Below are 21,350 nucleotides of genomic sequence, written 5' to 3' on the forward strand. Positions count from 1 at the left end.
AAGGAAAAAACCTTCCTATGTAGGTATGAAAGATCTGTTACCAAGCCACCACTGTGATTTAATGCTGCTTTGCGTCTGCATTAGCAAACTGAATAGGTCTGGCCATGAAAGCAAGTTGTGTGGTATGATCTGTGTGCAGTCTCACAGACAGTAAGAATTTAAGGTCTGAGGTACTCCTCAAAAGACACTTAGGCTCTTTCTGAGTAAGTTTTACATGACACAGGCTTAAGTTGTGCCAAGGAGGGGAAAATAATTAATCTGTACAGGTGATGATGTGTCAGTGCAGCCTTGATTAATTTATCACTGAAGGTGAAGCAATGGATTATACAACTTTAGGAAAAACCAGTAACAGAAGGATTTAATGAGCAATTTGGTCATCCACCATAGAAAGCCCAGAAACTTCTATAGTATTTTGTACATGTGTACTATAAGCAAAGGATAGTACACTTTTTTCATCCTGCAAAAAATGAACTCCACCATTGCTTGGCATTCTCTCTGCTTAGGAATGTAGGAACAATACTGCAGAGTCCATGAGCATCCATCAGGTAACTGTTCAAATATCTTGTCTTCTCAGTCAAGCACAATGAGACCAATTTTACTCCCATTAATTATGCTGACCTCCTTGTGATGCCTCCTTTTTTATTGTAGGGTGGGATAGCAAAGAGGCAAGTGTGCCTCATCACTGTATTATGCAAATTTGTAAGTGTCAGGCTTCTGTATCTGCAAGGACAAGGGGAAGATTTGCCATGAAGAGAAAATACTTCAGTCTCTGCCAGCCTGTTTTTGTGTTTGGTTTTGTTTGTTTGGGTTTTTTTAAATCACAGAATCCCAGAAACATTGAGGTTGGCAGGCACTCCTCAAAATCATCTAGTTCACCTTCCCTCCTCAATCAGGGACAGCTAAAGCAGGCTACCCAGGGCTGTGTCCAGCCAGATTTTGAGTATCTCTACAGGCAAAGACTGCAAAAGATTTCCGGGCAGCCTGTTCCAGCACCTTATTAACCTCATAGTAAAAATATTTTTATTATGGTCAGATGAAGTTTCATGTGGTTTAACTTGTGCCCATTGCCTCCAGTTCCGTGACTAGGCACCACTGAGAAAATCCTGACTCCCTCTTTTTCATTCCTTCCTCAGAAAGATAAGATTTCCTGAATCTCATGTTTTGCTCCATGTTTATCATTTATTGCTACTAGCATTGATTTTAATGCCAACAGGTGCCAATGAAAATTAATGAGGTTTTTTAATAAGACATGTAGTATTATACAGCAAAACACAGAGACTTGAAGCACAGAAAGTTAACTGCAAGCAAGAAAACTTTCTCCTGGATTACTACCACAAGGTTAATGGCATTTGCATTGTGGTACTGTCATATCACATGGGCAGAAACTCTGAAAAAATCTTCAGGAGTTTCATGTGGGTTTAGACTCCAGTACATAAAAGCATAAGATTACTTTTTTTTAACAAAATATTCAGATTATAGAAAAAGAACTCCTTGGAAGCTGTGTTTTTCAGAGGTTACTTTGCTTTGGTTTTGCAGGTAGTACAGGTAGAATCCCTGTCCTACCACTACTGAGTGGACTGGAGGAGAAGAAAGAAGTTCAATGACTATTAGATAAGTACTGGTCTTGAGGTTCCTATCCACTTTTCTACTATTCAAATTTGCCTGAATTACCGAGGCAGGCATACAAAAGGGGCAGATACATAAAACTCCACTGTGCATCCGCAGAAGACTGGACAGTCCTTGGATGTTTCCTTCCTTTGTTGGCTTCACATATTAATTGCTGAGTAATTTAGAGCCATTATCTGACAAAGATGTAATGGTAAGGTAAACGAGTTTCCCTTTCTCCTTCTTTTTAATTCTGCTAGACTCTGAACATAATCAGACTGCTGAGGTCAGTAAAGCCAGAAGCTAAACAGTAAATAAGGAAGAAGAAAGGAAAATACAAATTAACGTTGTGGAAGAAAACTTACAGTAACAGTGGAAGAAAACTTACAGTAACACTTAACCACCTTCTTAACCTAACAGTAGTAGAACAGAACAAGATTGTACTCTATCTATTAGGACCTTATTTCTCTTAAGTTTAACTTCTGAACCTATTCTGCTATACTGCCTGAGTGAAATATAGAAGAAGGTTCAATAGACACCTCTTCACTCTGTCCAACCCGTTTGATACACTCTGATCTCTTCCAGACTGTAAAAGTACAGTATATCTACCCTGCATGGCCTCATCTGAAAAGTTCAAACTCACTCATTTGTGCCATACTCCACCTAAAAGAGAGTTATCAATGGCAACTATTTACAGCTCTAGTCAAATTCTTCTCTATCCTTCTCCATATTATTGCAACACCATTGGAAATTTGTCAAGTCCATATTTCTTACTGAAAGCTTTACAAAAAATCAGTCAGAAATCATTGGTAAGTTAATTTTCTTATTAAGCGAATTTGTTAATTTCCTGCCAGGAAATTGAAACTTAAACAAAATCAATGATTTTCCCAGCACTCATTCTTAACTACATTGTTGGAGAAGGCAAAACTCTAGCTGAAGTCTGCATGGGGGATGATGTTCCTACTAGAGACAGTGACCCTAGCATCCATGTTGTCACCACACATCCTTACATAATTTCAACAGGTACAATGCACTTTTTTGGTTCTCCTAAGGACTTGTCATGTTAACTTTCATCATATCAAGTGTCAGAGATCCATCCATGTCTATCTATCTGCCTATATCTGTCTGACTATCTTTGTATAGTATTTATCTGAAGCCTGATAGGTGCCTATAAAAGAATGCAGAATTTGCTATAATCTGAAAATTCAATACAGGAAAAATAATTTAATTCTTTTAAAGTTTACTTCTGTGGGAAAATTAAAAGTAGAAAAGAAGTTAACCGTATTTGTAGCATTTGATTCTAATGAAACAGTTCAACTACCAACCTAAATTGTGCTGGCTTTGTTAAAACACAATCAGTGAACGAATATTCTTCTAAATGGAATTGCCTTGAGCTCAAAATTGGATTTTAAATTGTATTATTCTGTCATAACATTTTATCCATTGTTTGGTAAAAGGTAACTTGAGTTCACACATGTTTTCTGATGCTCTGCCTTATCCTTTAAAGTAAGCACATCTTTTCCACGGCCTATTTTCTAACAGTTAGAGAAAAAAACATAAGGTGGAAGCTAAATAGTCTAGTCAGGAGCTCATGACTGAGCTGTGATTTACTCATATGGACTTCTCCCATATGTCATTGAATATATTCATATTAAGCTTAATGTTTGCAGCTGAACTCCCTTTGTTTGACCTACCATAATTGAGATTCTATGCAGATACAGACCTCCTGTGCTTGCATGTCTGAACCATTCCTTCTGATCCCTGTTCCCACTATTTTCAAATCATTGTTTCACTATTTCTATTAAAACTTGACATGACTAACAATATCATTTTCAGAACTAGGCTCATTTCTCATGAATGACAGATATCTCCTTATTTCTGCTGTGACTATTGTAAAAGAGGGAAAAATTAGAGATCTTGAAGTAGTAGCATGGTATCAAAAATTGCACTTTCATAATGCTTTGTAGTTACCCATTGGTCTTCAAACACTAATCAATTTTAAGTTATTACAAGGTTTATAATGGAATACATCATTTGTACTTCTCTTATCTTCACTGAAATTCATTTAAGTAGATTTTTTTTTTTAATTTAAACTCTGTAACAGCTATTCTTTTGCTCTGACTTAATAACCAGAGAGGTTTGCCCTCATCTTAAAACACAGTGACAATGATTGTGTCATCTTGCTTTTACCATCCATTTCCCTGTTCCATTTTTTAAGTGGAATAGACCACACCTTTTGATAGATACCAAAAGAAAGGCTCAGAGAAATATTTTTTGAAGATTAAAGGCATGGAACTATAAATGAGTAAATGTAAATTCATTTAATAAACCTGGTCTGATGGCAAGATATAAAAGTCCCAAGCAGTGCAATATACTAAGAAACCCTTTGCAGCTTGCTGAGAAAAAGCAAAAGAACTTCCTGAATTTAAGCTTTTGAATGTAAATGTTCAGCTTTGAGACTACAGCTCAAACCAGTCCCACTTTAGATCTAACATGGATACTACTTTTTGGAAGCGAGAGGTGTTCATCTAGGGAGAAAGACTGACATTAGATTCTTGGCTGTGTGCTATTCAGATTTAGGGGACAGGGAGGAGGTGGAGCCACAAGGAAATGGAAGGAGTAAAGGTCTGGGTGGAAAGGTAGAATAAGATTTTTCAGTCTGCATACTGTGCTATGGCATTGGCACCAGTTTCTTGAGGAACAGACTGCATTTTAGCAATGTCATGTATTAGGGTTCTAATGTCATTTAAATGAGTGATTTCATTAACTACTGTAACAAGCTGGATTGTTTATGTTTGGAAGAATGAATCTTGGTCTTATCAGCAAAAATTTTGCTAATGTCAGATGATCAGTTATGATTAGAGCCACCCAGGAACTTCCAAATCTTAGCACTACGTTGATTACCTCAGTCACCATTCCTTAAACACAGCTTTTCAAAATCTAAACTTATATCTATTCCTAAATTTAAAGCTGTCTGTGTTTCTGCTTCTAAGATTAAGTTAGCGAGCACCTGAGCCCTGACAGGGATCTCACCCTTGCTGTTTCCACGTGGATGTTTTCTGTGGGGTTTGATCTAGTAAGGAAGATAAGGGTATGACAAATAGATTTCATGTTGCAGCAAATACAGCCAAGGTGAGGTGTTTCAGGGCTCGGCGGTTTAGGAGTCCCATGGATGGATCACTTTCTGAAATGCTCTCCGCATTTACGTTTGATTGTCTTGTAGAACAGATGGAAGTGGTTTACAGATGGAAGTGGTTTACAGGGGAAGATTTGATAACAGAACACTAACCTAGTCAATATGTGAGACACTTAAGAAGACTCCTTACACATTACAACATCTCGCCATTTGTTGACATGCTTATTGGTTCCATTTACACTGGAAGGAAGGCTTGTTTTGGTGTACTTCTCCTGAGTAGTGGCATCCTCCACAGGAATTCACAGTTTATACTTCAGGGCAGAAATGTGGTGCTGCTTTTCTATCAGCCCCCTCACAGCATGAAGCTGTGAGATGTTACAGTGGCTTCAGCTCTGCCAGTCCAGTCAAATGCCTTAAAGCTCAACCTTGTAGAAAATGCTGCATCTATTCTGAGGTATCAGTTCCTTTTCCTCTCACCCCCCAAAAAAAGGTGTGAGAGGTTCTGCTGCTGTAATCAGAGCTCAAAAGGATGAGGAAATGCATACTATTGTCAAATGATTCCAGGACACATCATTTTTTCTGTATTTACAAGAAAATGAAGGGTGACTAAGAGGATGACTAACATTGACTAAGAGGCAGACACTGTGCTATGAATCTCCATGTACTTTCTTGGAGGAAGGGGTAGTACACATGTCAGGTTGTATTTCCATAATTGTGTCTTTTCTAAACTTAGATTGAAATATTTTTGTCCCCCAAAATGGTGATAACATTTGGTAGTTTTCAGTTTTCAAAGACTTGTTAATTCTTGATTTAGTCAAACCCCTTGAGAAATGCTTGGGGTTTGTGTTTTGGGGTTGGTTTTTAGAAAATATTAATTTGTTTTTTACTGGAAAATCCAGGTGTTGTACAAATCCTGTAAGACAGTGTATTCTCATGACAACTCTAGGCCACTTCTGTAAAACTGAAGTTTGCACAGCATAAATATTAAATACCATGTATGTTCTCTGAAACAGAATAAAAACTCTGATACTCACAATTCATACTTTTGTGGGGAGGCTTCCAATGAGTATGATGCATGGTCACTTCATACTCTGTTTATGAGGAAATTTCTGGTCACTCAGAACAACTATTGACTGTTAAGATATTATATTAAACACTTCCTAGTGACAAATCTGGAGTGCTGGTATCAACAATAATACTTTTACTGCAGTTTTTTGTGGGCTTCAGATTTGGTGAATCTTGAGGCAGGCTCGCAAATTTATAGTGTCTGTTATGCTGACACATCATGAGAAACTCTGGAATGAAAATTTTCCTACTTCAATTATCCCATTGAACACACTTGACAGTATACCTAATTATCATTTCTTTTGTGTGCTGTACCAGTGAACCTAACAATAGGTGTACTTAAGACATAAAAAAATCTGAATAATTTACTGAGCTTTGATCCAAAACTTGTCTGGGAGCTCAGGATGGGTTTTTTGTCTTCATAAGGCTGCAAACTAAGCTGCACATTTCTTGAGCTTACTGGTTATACACAGTTGTAAAAGCTTTCTTGTGGAGACTTGTCTTTCTAGAAGGGAGCACTAGAAACTTCATAATTCTAAGCTGAAAATAATCATGGAAAATACAGATGTTCTTGGGACTTGGGGTAAAGATGGTTTGTGTAGTTTTTGGTTTTCTGTTTAGTTGTGAATCCCTACCACATCTTTTTTGGATGATGTTTTAAGATTTAGTAAGGTTTGTATTCTGTATTTCTTTTGGATATTACTTAATTATTTAGAATTGGCTCAGGACTATTGAGATAAACAACTGCTTAGTGAAACCGTAAAAACGATTGGAGAAAATGGAGTAAAATGAGCCAGTGTAAAATACGTAAATCAAGAATAGCTCAACTCAGGCTCACAGGCGATAATACGTCCCAAGCTTGCCCCCTGCAGGTAGCTCTAACCCATCCAACTGCTGCTGTCCGTCCCTCATCGCCACCAGAATATCCCCGTTTTTAAAAGCAATAAAATTATCCCATCCATTATCAGATTGACTATTACACTGTACAATTTAGATGATGACGAAACAAAAACATTTTCTTCCCAGCTACAGAAACATTCATATAGAAAACGATCATTCTTTGTCTGACCCTGGGGTTTTATTTCTGTATTGACTTTAAACTTCCATAGATTTTACTGCTCTTGTTTAAAGTTAGTTTAATTTGTACTGACTTAGTTTTATATCTGCAGTAAAACATTAGCAAAATATTCTATACATTTTCATGAAGTGAGAATTTTCTTCATGTTTTATTAGGTAATTTAAAGAAATGTGTTCTATACCATCTGTGTCTTTAAGTGCTCTCTGGTCATTTCACTGGAGTTATATGTGTCATCTCACGCCTCTTATCAAGCATGATCTGGACGACTGTGGATTAGTCAAAAGGGGGGGGGTAATTATTCTTCTGCCTTTCTGAATCTTTCTGCCTTTTACCCTTACATTTAGCATTTTATTTTAAACCGTGAATGGCAGATAAGTAGGAAGGAATGGTGGAGTGTCTTCTAACACAGGAGAAGACAACTATTCCAGCTGTATGCAAACATGCACCTATCAAAACCAGTCATGCAATGCCACATTTGAACACGCTCTTAGATTCTGTTTTCTAAATATGTTTGTAATCACAGAAGAAAGCTCTGAGTCATTGCCATTTCCAAAAGGTTTTTTTTTTTCTGAAATATATTACTATACTTACTATCTACACCTATAAAATACACTACAGAAACAAAAATAACTGTAAAAGATTAAGCCACTGGATTATTTGTCTTAGCTTCTGCAGATCTGCTGGTGAAACTCCGCAATGCAATGGAGTTATACAGATGCATGTATTCATATGTCGTAGAAATTGTTGGAGACATAGCTTAAGTAAATGCTACCTACCTTCTCCTACCTTGTCTTCCTATTTCCTCTACTTTTAGGCCTGTTTTAGATTTATCCAATTGTTTATGGTTTTTAGTTTAATTGTTGGTTGGGGCTTTTTGGTTTGCCTGTTTGTTTGTTTGTTTTTAAATGAGAAATTAAATGGGGTCCCAGTAATGAGTTTATAAAAATATTCCAGTCCCTTAGTGAATGTGGAGTGCTGACTTTTCATCTGTTCCATTCTCTTAGCCTAAATATTTCAAGAAGTATTCATTGTACAAAATGGCCTTACAGTATCTCCAGTCCATGAGTTTACCTAATGTTCCACCTTGTACTCCAACTTTTTTCTCCTTAGCTATGGCACCTTAAACATAAGTGCTTCTGTTCAGTACTAGGATACTAAGACACAAAGAAATCTCAGGAAAGAGTATGTGCTGATAAGATAGATGCCAATGCTCCTGCAAAATTAGTGCTGACCTTGCAGTGCCTCAGCACACTGTAAGGAAGACTGCAATACTGACATAGCAAGACTGAAATACTACAGTTTCCTTCTGCTTGTTTTTCTGGTGTTTACATGCTTCTTCAATTATTTCCTTATAAATGTAGGAGTCTGTTTAACTGCTACAGTCTTGCCAGCTTTCAGGCACACTGATCTATCTTCTGTCTATCCGAACCTTCTCTCTTAATTTAGACAATTATTCTGCTATTGCTGTTGCTCAGTAAAGTGTGGTAAACTTCTCAACATACTTATTTGTACCTTGAGAAATTAAATGACCTTTCTTGGTTGCTTTGGTTCAATCATATTGTTTAGCCTGTGCCAAGCAAATATCTCAACGTTAATTTCTTAGACATCACCTGACTCCTCTTTAGCAACATTTGTTCTGTGTCCACGTGACATTGCACCCATCTAAGAAGGCTAGAGCACTGATGCTTTTTAATCCAAACATTGTTCTATCTCTGAGGATAATATAAACTTTTTTCTTTAAAAAGTGTATTTAGTCATCCTACACTCTTACAGGAGATGTGTCAAGCCACTTAAATAGCAGAATTCTACTCAATGACTCTACTATTCTTCCAAGTTCTTTTACAGTACAAACAATTCAAGTAGAAATGTTCTGCTACAATCATTATCATCCATTAATAAACCTCTCTTTTACCTTTTAGGTTGACTTAGTCCAGTCACCACTGTAAAAAAGAAATTCTTTACGTGTGAAAATTTTCAGAAAATTTCTCAGAAAATTTTCTCAGTTGTGCTGTTGTTTTCTTTTTGATTGATGTCACAAACATTCTGCTAGTGCTTGTGAAACCTAACACAAACACACATACAAACATGTACATGAACACACACCTGCATAGTAATAGGACAAGGGTTGATGGCTTTAAACTAAAAAAGAGTAGATTTAGATTAGATATATGAAAGAAATTCTTCACTGTGGGGGTGGTGAGGCACTGGAACAGGTTGCCTAGTGAGGCTGTGGTTGCCCCACCCCTGGAAATGTTCAAGGCCAGCTTTGATAGGGCTTTCAGCAACCTGATCTAGTGGAATGTGTCCCTACCCATGGCCATAAGGATTGGAAATAGATCATATTTAAGTTTGCTTCCAACACAAACAATTCTATGATTCAGTGACCAGAATGACTTGGCTTGGATTGATTTACTGACCTTTAGTTCTGTGTATTGCAATAGGCCTCTTTTCTAGCAGTATTACAGATTCCCTACCATATTTACTAACAGAATACTTTCAGCCTTCATAAACTTAAGTCTAAATTCAGCAACTTCCTTTTCTCAGTAAATTCTTTCTAATTTGTCAAGATCAACTCTTGGAGTACCAGTAATATTCGTTTCACCTAGAACATTAGTCCCTTAACAGCAATCCACTTAACCAGCTAGATTTGATCTCCTGTAAGGCACAAATCTTCCTATGTTTTCATCTCTCTTCCCCCCCCACCTACTTTCTGCTTAACAGTATAAATCTTACACATTAAATTTTTTATTCGGATGTTGAATGCCTTTAATAGCTGACTAGTTAGCACCCTTTGACAGAGTTAAGCAAGAAATTATAATTCACCAAGGACTCTGAAGAAGCTGTTATTAGTACTAGTATTACTTCATGGTCATCTGTCTTTCAGCTGACTCCTCTTGTTGAGCATATAGGGTGAACTGTTTCAAAAGTCTTTCTAATTTCAGCTGTTCCAGACAGCTCCTAGAGAATGTATTCACTGCTCTGTTCTTCCTCTCAGAGGATTGCTGCTGACATGTTTTATGCCAGATATCACATGGGTTTCAAATGTTGTTAAAGCTTACAAAATTTGTAAAATAACTGCTTCACAATGTATGGACTTATACTGTTCAGATCTAGAAAACAATGCTTCAGAATCTTAGCCATTAAACAGTCACTAGTACCAGGAATAAGGCATTCAGTGATGGCTAATGACTGGATTACTCACTTTTGGTCTGAGATATTCAACAGTATGATTTGCTTACCTTTCAATGGAAAATTTTTGGAGTTTTTACTGTTTTCCAGAAGATTTCTTTACAGCACCCTTTTAAAAAATGTAATAACAACTGTGATCACTTTTATCTCTTTCCCTTTTGTGTGATCTGTGTAATACAGAACGTTTATTGTGCAGGAGAGAAATCTCTATTATTGCTTGTGTCTTAATGACTCTACATCACAGTTGAACATTTTCTCACTCTACATAATAGAAAAGACTATCTATAAAATAGATAGCATTACTCACTGTGGCCAAACTAACTAAAGCACATGAAAAATGGATTAGCATTTACATCATAATCTGTTTCCAAAAATCTACTCATGAGGGCTGATACATTCAAGATCATTGATACATCCAGCTTCAGTTCTCATGCCTGGAAAAATACAGTTTTATTAGTATATATTTTCTGTATGCAAAGAATGTGTGGCCTTATTTGAAATGTACTACATTTGCTTCTGATTTATACCTTATTTTATATTTGTATTTATCATAGTATAGTATGTGCTTTTTGTGGTCCAAGAAACTTATTGTGTTAACATCTAAGAATACAGGATAGTAACGCTTATTAATGTAACTAGGGGGTAACAGACAGCTTTCCCATCATGTTATGTGTTTTTGAGAGTACATTACGGTTATTAACCACAAGATGGCCCAATAGGAAAGGGAGATGAGGGGGTTTTATGACAGACAAAATACCATTTCTGCATTTTAAAACTGAACTAGAATTTTGGCTCCTCACACACTACAATTAAATCCATTTCTAAAACACAGATACTCTGTACTGTTAGCTCAGCTTAGAGAAAAGGCAACAGTGAGTTTAAATTTCTTTCACTATAAAGTTAAAAAGCTTGTCTTTATTTCAGATCTGTGGGAAGACAGAATAAGCATGATAAATGGAATCAAACTTCTAAAGGCAAAACTTCAATGAAAAACTGCTGCATGTTTCATAGACTGATTAGGTCCTCAGCTATGATTAATGAAATATTTTTAATTACTCTAATTACATGACTCAGGCTTACACTTTAGTGATGGGACATAAGTTACTAATTATAATACATGCAGTAAAAGTAATTTAGTTGCCAGCACTAAGATGTAGACAATGCTTATCTTCCTCTTTCTCTTTTTTCTTTACCACTATATCACTGGTTACCCATGATTTTACTATTGATATAAAAATACTATATAAGAATCTTTTCTTCATTTATAGAACAGTTGTTTAAAAACTCTTATATTGGCAGAAAAGGGGCTTTACTTCTTCAGGTTCTTTCCATACTGCTAGGAAGATTTCTGCACTTTTCTTAATGATTGGATTAAAACTATCACAAAGAAAGTAGATCCACCTTGTTTGAAACATCACATTCCTCTAAAACTGAAAGATCCACAAGTATTAGCTCCTGCATTTTTGCTTTACAGTAAGATTCTCATTCGAATCACTGTAGCCATTACTGTATTTAAACTTAATTTTGGGGTTTGGAATTTCTTTGATTCTAAGTAAAAGCATAGGTTGTATTTCATATTTCAGGTAAACTGCTTCAAGAAGTAGATATGCTAAGCAAATGAAGAAGAACAAAATACACTGTTTAAATAGCAACCACTGGGAGTCACTACCACTGCATGTATTGTGCCCCAATTTATTGGAGATTCTAGGCAGGAGACTGTCCGTTTAGTGAGAAAGTACTTACCTTGGGCCGTGGGATGGTCAACGTGCCATGTTGGGTAGAGAAGAAAACAGCACAGGCCCTCTGCCAACAGCTGATAGTACTCCTTTACTTGACTTGGAGGCCATTCCTGTGTTTAAAACAGTGGCTAGCCAAGAGACCCCTTCCAAATTCCAACTGTTATGGATCAGCGACTACCTAGTAGAAGTGGCAAATCCCTTGTGAGCAAAAACAGTGCTTGAGTTTCCCAGCATCGTCCTCCAAAGCCTATTTCTGTAAATAGTATATGTGGGCAAATTCGTTAATGTCTTCCAGACATCTACTCTCATTTGCAAACACTGCAAGGATTCTGGAAATAATCTCTATCCACATTGAACCATTTCTAGCAATTCCTGCATCACTTGTATGTGCAGCCCTCTATACTTGTATGTGCAGCCCTCTATACCCTCTTTGAGTACCTGGATCACCGGAAAGGTTGCTGTTGTAGAAAGGATAACTTCTGGTCCCTGGTTATTGAAAACTATGAACATATATCTAAGAGTGAACTAAGTATGTCAGAAGGAATTGGATTGGAGGGCTGATGTCACACTTTCCTCCTCTTTTTAACATTTGCCTGCTTTCTGTGTGTCACACTTACTTCAAAGTCCTTTCAAAACAGGTGTAATTGCTCTCATCATTTCTCCTCAGACTTTCAATTCTCTGTTTGACCTTTCCTGTATGCTGGGGGATGGCTTTTGCTGCTGTAAGACGTTTCTCTTGGGCTGCCTTAAACCACTTGTTTTCCTATTTTAAACTACCTTTTTTCAACTGAAGAAGAGTCAGTGTCCTTCAGCCTTATCTCACTCTAGAAAGCAGCCCATCTGAACTTGCCACGCGGAGAGATCATGTGGCAGTCTTGCCAGTAGGGAGAAAAGTGACAGAATGATACCTTGGACTCCTAAGTCCCCCCAAACTCAGTTCTAGAACTTTTCTAGAAGAAGCACGGTGCAGGCCCACCAAAGAATATAAATAATGCCCTGGAAAAGGGGCAGTGCACCTGCCATTCTGGAAGAGAGAAGGTGACCACAGTCCAGGCAGTGTCCTTGCACTTTTCTCTCTCTCCCTTTCCTCCCTTTCTCTCTTTCTATCTTTTCCCTTAACACAGACTTAGCAAGCCAATGTCAATCTTATCCCTAAGAATGCCCGTACAAATAAATTCCTTTTTTGGACCAATCATTTGGCTTCATTTAGCCCAGCGGGTACCCATTCATTTTACAGTGAGACTTAGGGTCTTAGCCTAGTGGCCCCTGGACTGTCCAGGCTGGGTTTGAACAGCTGTTGCCTGCACAGCCCGTGGGAAACAGACATTCTCCTGTGGTGTACATACTATTTTAGGCCTTGATGAGGGTAGCCAGCCTGGAAGAAGACAAGTGATGGGATGCTGCATTCAGTTCACAGGAAAAGGGAGGAGGATGTGAGTGGAATGTATTTGCCTTTTGCTCATTGAAGAGACACCAGGAAGGAGGGCAAAGAGAAGGAACTTTAACAAGGTCTACATGAACATCAGCTGCAGCTCAAGAGGGGATGAAATTCATAAAGGGAAGGGAGGCACAAAGGAGAGGCAGAGATGGCTGAGTAGTCCCTGGAGCTATGGAAATCAAGCCCTTTATCATCTGTCTTTCTTCTTCCTCCTACATCTGGTTTGTCAGCTGCTACCCAGAAGCACAGTTATGCAGCACTAGAGAGGAAGAAGGCCTCCAGCAAGCACTTTAACAGCTCCGACCACCTACCCAGAGCATCCTGTACCTATGTCATTCTACTACCCAGACATCCAGACCCCTATCAACTCTGCAAGGTGTCCGGTGTACTGCTTTTACAAAGGACTGTCTGTGTGGAAACAGACACCGGTCAACACACTTGTCTGACCAAGCCCTGTACCTAATAAGCGCAGCCTGTTCTATTTTCTTCTTAAACACTAATTATTTTTCTATGTGATTGTCCTCATCACTCTGTGTGTGAATATGTGTCCATTTGTGATGCTTCAAGCCAGACTAGCTGGATAATAGGACAAGATTTCTTGAGCAGGTACTACAGACACGCTTTTTGTGTGAGACACTAACAAACTTCGAGTTGAACTAGCTGGAGAGTAGCTCGAGAGGTTTAGAGGCTGGACACTAAAGGGACCATAAATTTGAGACAGCTGCCTGAAAGCCCCATAAGTAAGATCCGCTAGCGAACTCTGAGTCTGATCAGCCTGCAAGACAGACCAGGATCAGAACATTTGTATTGTTCATTATTGCATAAGTGCTTTTTGTGTATATGTATAAAAGAATTCTACTTCTGTCTACATTTATCTCTAAATGGTTGATCACGCCTCTGCATGAGAGACCATATAGCAGAGATGACACTGAAAGAGATTTGAAGTTGGGAGCTTTTGTACAGGGGATTGCTAGTGAAGACAACTGCAGGGAATGGATGTACAACATACCTTTGACAGCATCTTCTTCAGAAACAGGCCTGTGTTCTCCTCTAGTTCATACTTTGCAGCCCTGAAAACCCCCCATGCAGAAGCATGAATGTGCGTTTCTCTCTGAGTTATGCTTCCAGCCAAAGACGCCTAAAGCACTCTTCAAGAAATTAGTGTGCACTTCCAAAGCATGATTTCAAGGACACTGTCATAATTGTCCTGAGTTCTATGACCTTAAAAATAGTCATCTTTCATACACAGAAGCAGTACTGAGGTTAACAATCCTTGATACTGCCAAAGGTTCCTTCTTCCTGAATTTTCTGAGCAGTGAAATGAATAGTGTCAACATGGCAGAAACACAGAGAAAAAGTAGAAAAGTAATCATTTTAAATCTTATAAGAAGTTCATCTGAACACTAAGAGATTCAGTGAAATCAGGGAAGAGATAGCAAAATAAAGTTTAGATGGCAGCAGAAAAAGGGTGTTGAAAAAGGGTGAGAGCAAGTGAATGAGATAGGAGCAACAAAGACAGAAGAATAAGCTGAAGTCTGGCAGCAGAGGGCAAGCAGAAAGATTTCCAGAGTGTCTGTCCCTGTAAGTTGCTTTAGAAACCTTTCAGGTTGTTATGAGACCTCTTAGATGGATTAGGAGCACACTTCAGACTGTCTCAGGGTTCTCGCACTGGTTCAGAAACCAAGAAGCCCATGAATACTGAAGCACTTTTGGAGCAGAGGTCTCAATTTAGTTTCCATGGAGAGCATTCAGGTCTTCTACATTAAAACCAGCCTGAGAACTCAGCCCTGTGTTCACTAAATATGGACTTCCAGGGCTTCAAAACTAAGCTCCTGCTCTGAATCAAGTGGCTAATGTAAACACAAACAAATGCCATTTATTCAGTCCCTCTAAAAGTAGCAGGGCCAGTGACTGTCAACCTTAAAGAATCAACACATCATGTGAAAAAAAGACCTGATAAATACAAGTGCGTAAGAGCAAGAATACATATTCTTTCCATCAACGATGATTCACATCAACAGCCTTAGTGTGTGGTGTGGGGACAGCTACCACTGTGACACACAAAGTAGATATATTCAGGAGGCAAACGTTGTTAAGGATTTTCAAGTCTCCTAACATTTATCATCTGATGATAGCTCCATACATATTTTATCAGCTTGGATATTAGTTTTTCTAGCTAAGTACAAATAACTTAGAAAATCCAACAAGACAATGAAAAAGAAAAAGATACATCAATGATGTTTAAATATATTTTATTGCAGTCATTACTTGGATATTGATTTTTAAGTGAGAGCTTCCGGAACAGCAAGTTTCTACCTGTATATGCTTAACAGCTATGACTTAAAAAGGAACATGTATAACAGCAGTACACTGTGAAATAATTCTTCCAATTTCTCTTGTTTAAAACCTCAATTTAACTCATTAGATGGAGTATATATGGGTTATAGGATGTGATCTCTCAAGTTTCACTGAAACAGATCATGCATTCAGAAATAAACCAGAGGTGCTTTTTTCATATATCCTTATGGCCAGATAGTCGAAATTACAATTTAATAGCTTAACAATAAAATAGTAACAACATAAATTTATATAAGAATATTTAACATAAAGCTACTTGGTATTTCAAACAACTTCAGAAGGTCTTTAAAGAATCATTTTCTATTCTGAATGCTTGTAAATAAATTCAAACTTTGAACTATAATTTTTACTGATGATATTTTTATAGTCAATGCTTAAGATATCTTATGCTTTGATCACCAACTGTTTTTAAAAGGAATGTTTGCACCAGAAACCATTGCCTGGAAAATAAAAATTTTAAATAAATACACACATACCAACCTACTTACATACATAAATCAGCAAACCAGAAAAGCAAAACATCACCATTCGAACTGGGGATAATTTTAATTACACTGTTTGAAAGGAAAAACAAAAACATATTTGAATCAGATGGCAAAATTCAAATACAACAAAAAAAAAATCACTCATTTCCCTACAGACATGATATTCATTAGTGTCAAATTAAGAGTTAGAGCTCTGCTCATGGAAACAACTTAGGTGTCTAGTTTTCATATGCTTGAAGAAGCAGAACTCCATAGGTCATTGTATACTTGAATGCATCCAGAAGAGGGCAACAAAGCTGGTTAAAGAGTTGGAAGGAAGGTCCTGTGAAGGGTGACAGAGGACTCTGAGTTTGTCTAGTTATGAAGAGACTGAGGGATGACCTCATAGCCCTTTACAGCTTCCTGAGGAGAAGTGGAGAGGGAGGTCCTGATCTCTTCTTCCTGCTATCCAGTGACAGGATGTGTGGGAACAGTTCAAAGCTATGAAGCTACACCAGGGGTTAAACTATGCATTAGGAAGCAGTGCTTTACAGAGACGGTGGTCTAATGCTGGAACAGGCTTCCTAGAGATGTAGTTGATGCCTGAAGCCTGTCAGTGTTGAAGAGACATTTGGACAATGCCCTTAATAATATGATTTGTCTTTTGGTCAGCCCTGAAGTGGTCAGGCAGCTGGATTACATGGTCATTCTAGGTCCCCTCCAACTGAACTATTCTATTCTACTCTACTCTACTCTACTCTACTCTACTCTACTCTACTCTACTCTACTCTACTCTACTCTATTCTATTCTATTCTATTCTATTCTATTCTATTCCTTAAAAAAACAACTAAGCCAAGAATACTCTACTGCATTAGTTTCTTCTGCTGATGAGAATGACCAACCAAAAAATGGACCTTGAGTATTGATCAGGCCAAAACAGATAGGGGCATGGTTTAGTATTTGGTAGGAATGGTTGGTCTCGATGATCTGATGGGTCTTTTCCAACCTGATGATTCTATTCTATGATTCTATGTGAAACACACAGAGGGAAACACATAAGAATATGCATATATAATATTGATGTCTCCTGTTTTTCAGAGAGCTCAGTATCAATTGTATTTTAAAATAGCTTTTCATATCATCATACTTAAACACTTCTAAGGCTATATGTAAAAAAAAATATTACTTATTGACACTCAGGACTGTTTTGTGGGCATTTTTTACTCCAAACAGTGCAATATTTAAACTGCAAAAAAAAGAAGAGTTATTCATTATGCAAATAGAGTTTCTGAAGCAGGAATATGACAAATCTAATGTTTGTTATTGGTTACATTTAATTTATAATCTGATTACACGTTTCATTTACAAATTCAATTTCATTTGGAATACAGAATTGAAAACTCAGTTGGCAAGAAGAGGGCTTTGAAGAAGGAATATAAATTAAAGTAATTTAAGACAAAGACTGAAAACTAGGTTTTATTATAAATATATTTTAATGAAATTGCTATACTGTAACCCCTCAGACTGTTAAAGTTAAGACAAATCTAGACAAATTTTCATTTTCTCTATTCTTAGCTTCAGATTGACTCTCCACAGTTATTAATTCAAATCAATGTAGCTAATTCTTGGAAAAATCAGTTATTCATTGAAAGATGACAATTATTATGAAATGTAAATACTCAATTTTTTAAATTTCTGCTTTTTGTTTATATATTTGTTTTTATTTATTGGCTGCATTAGAGACAGCCTTTTCAACAAGACAAGAAAGATAATCCTTCCTTTCTACTTAGCATTAGTGTGACACTGGAATGCTGAGTCTAATTCTGGGATCCCCAGTACAAGAGAGACAGAGACATGCTGAAGAATGTCTGCTGAATGGCAACAAAGTTGACTAAGGGACTGGAATATCTGGCTTACCAGGAGAAGCTGCAAGACCAGGGACTGCTCAGCCTGGAGAAGAGAAAGCTCAGCAGGATCTCATCGATGCATATAAATACATTATGGGTGTGAACAAAGATGGAGGAGTTGGGCTGTTCTCAGTGGTGCTCAGTGCCAGGACAAGAGACAACAGGCAGAAATTAAAACACATGAAAATCCCTCTGAATGCAACAAATTACTATTTTACAGTGAGAGTCATCAAACATGGGAACAGTTTGCCTGACTGGACACAATGCTGGCTGTCCTGCTCTAATTGACCCTACTTGAGCAGGAGTCTTGGACTGTTCTCTAAAGGTCCCTTCTGGAATAAAGAATTGTCTGATGCCATGATTCTGTGCTATATTTCTCTCCTTCTTTGAGAATTTACTAGTACAATATTTGAAAGAAGTTCTTTAGGAAGATTTAACAGACTATTTTCAAAATTTAGTGAAGTCAGTGAAAATAGTACAGCCAAAAATAAGCACTTCAAAAAGTTAAATATTAGTGTATAAGCAGCTGCAGAACTGTGAACTGTTTTTTAGTGAAAGTATATTCAGAATTACAGATTTATGGTGATCAAAAGACAATAATTCATTCCTTCTGAAATTCAGCTAGATAAAAATACAAGAGAAAAAGATTAGTTTATTTATTTTGTCTGGGAAAGCTATCATTTCTTATTCAGAAAAACAATTAATATCTGTCAAGGTTTACTTTGTACCTATTCCCCCTCAATTTTCTAGTGTTTGAATGGTTACTAATCACAAATATACAGGGCACATTTAAGTAAAAAATGAAATGCTTCACAGATGCTTAGCAGTCAGCAGTTTTTGGGTTTTTTTTCTTTCCTTTTAGTTTGGATCCTTTTTTGGTTTTCTTCTTTTCTTTTGGTTAAATACTTCAGTTATACAGTTTTATTCCTGATAGCCAGAGTTAGCAAAATTCTAATGGATGGCACACTGAGTATATGATTTGTTTGAAATTTACTTGTAAAGCTTAAAGTTAAATGAATTCCAAATGATGCAAATAACTTTTCTATGATCCTACAAAAACTGATTTTGTTTTTCTATTACAATACTTACCACAATAACAGCAATGAGTATCATAGTCCCAAATGAAATACAGTTATCAGCTAGAAGTGAATTGACATATATATTCCAGTCTAGTTTAACACATTTACTGATTTTCAAGGACTATGATCTAATATCCAACTCATTAAAATATTCTCAAGCATGAGGAATAAATGAACTTCCTTTGAAGTATTCATCCATGAATTCTTAATTGCTTTTGCTTGACTAATACCTGGCTGGTGTCATCTCTGGAAAGGATATTTTAAAAAAGTCTTTTTTAAATGAACAATGAACAATGAATAAAGCAGTAGGATATTTTAGTTAAGTACACACATCTCTGTGGCTGCAAAAACATTTCTGTCTTCTGAAGAGTAACTTAAGAAACACGGGGAAGCATTCAGCACACATCTACATCATGGGGCTATGTGACATAATTAAAGCAGATATGAAGAGAGAAGTGTTGGATTCTGAGGACACACTGTCCACACCATACATTTTTCAAAGGTTTCACCTGACTGGTCCCCTAGAGAAATCATGGACTGGTTGTCCATTCAATAACACACCAGTGCATGATTTCTCTGCACCCATTCCTCAATGTGAATGGAGGCACCAGAATGGGGTATGATCAGAAGAGTCACTTCAAAAGGCCACTCTTGATCCAAACTAAGATATCACATTTACCTTGTCATGGTGTGGTAAGGAATCTGCTCCAAGAATGTGAATACAAATGGGTTACTTCAAGAATTTTAAGATGGGAGGAAACTAAATAAAACCCTGGAAACTCAATAAAAGTGAATTAATCACTTAAGGGTTTCTCTGAGAGGAATGATAAGTTGCTGCAATGAGATCCAATCTTGATATTGATAATCTTGAGGAGATGTATTAAAACATAAGTAATTAAAAAAAATCCCAACACAAACATCCTGCCCATGACATTTCTTTAATTTGCCAGCAAAGGGCAGGAGTCCATTGCTCTGGTTAGTAAAGGAGACAAAGCAGTATTTCTTGGAAATACTGGCTTCTAGATCAGCACATGTTAAAAGCATTAAAAGCAGTGTCCAAATGAAGCGTGAATGGATTTTAAGTAGATGAAGTCTTATCATTTATTATCTCTGAGGCTGTTTCAGTGTTTTTCCAGGTACGTAAATTTTATGTTTTTATTAAGCATATGTACCCTTAACCCAGATACAACATAATATGAAAGAACAAGATCCAGGATAATGTCTTCAACTACTTCTTGCGAAGTAGCCCAGTATGTGTAGTGGTTGCTTTGGAAGACAAACACCTTAATAATGAATGCACCCAAACCACTCCACCTCTTCTCCTCCTCCTTCGTAGCTTTTATCACTGATCATGATGTCATATGGTATGGAATATCCATCTGGTCATTTTGGGTCAGCTGTCCTGACTATGTCCCCTCCCAGCCTCTTGCTCAGCCACAGCCAACTGGTCTTGGGAAAGGGGGGTTGGAAAGACAGTCTTGATGTTGTGTGAACACTGCTCAGCAGTAGCCAAAACACTGGTGTGTTATCACCATTCTCGCCACAAACACAAATCACAGCACAACGAAGACAAAATTGTAGGGTTTTGGGAAAGATGACAGGAAAACAGAAAGATCTGCAGATTGTATATGAGGTGTTCTGCAAATGTCTTGGGTCCTCTAGAGCCTCTGAAGTTACAAAAAATTCAGCTAGGAGCTGAATTTACTCACTTTTGGAAAGAAGACTCTTCTGTCATTATTTCCAGCTTATTCCATGAGAGTATCCTGGTAGATGTTGTCACGTTTAATTGTTGTTACTATTATCTCATTATTTAGTATCTCCATCTTAATTTCTGATTACTGTAAGTAACTTTCCTTGCATTGTATTTTGGCTATAGCAGAACAGTTTTTAACAGCATCCGTCACCAGCTCTGAAATAAGCAACCCCTGAAATATGCTTTAGCACATCTTCATCTGAGCTTCTGCTGTGCATAATGAATTACAGACTGAAATACTAGTTATATACAGTTTTAGTCCTGGCCCTGAGACTTCTTGCAATCAGGACCCTGTATTGCTACGATTACATTCACATATATAAAACTTATTTCCTTTGAATTTCTAATACTTTCCCTTGGTTGTATATGTAGCAGAGTTTAATGCCATAATGACTCTTTGGTCACTCAGACAGCCACCTGAGCAGCCAATGGGTCAAGCGGAACATACAGCATCTAAGATTACTCTGTAGCTTTGCTCACTGTTGGGCTCATGAATGTGGGTCTGTCTTCTATTTCCTATATTTTTCTTAAGAACTAG

Source organism: Phaenicophaeus curvirostris, chromosome 2 (assembly GCF_032191515.1).
Source record: "Phaenicophaeus curvirostris isolate KB17595 chromosome 2, BPBGC_Pcur_1.0, whole genome shotgun sequence".
Classification (NCBI taxonomy): Eukaryota; Metazoa; Chordata; class Aves; order Cuculiformes; family Cuculidae; genus Phaenicophaeus; species Phaenicophaeus curvirostris.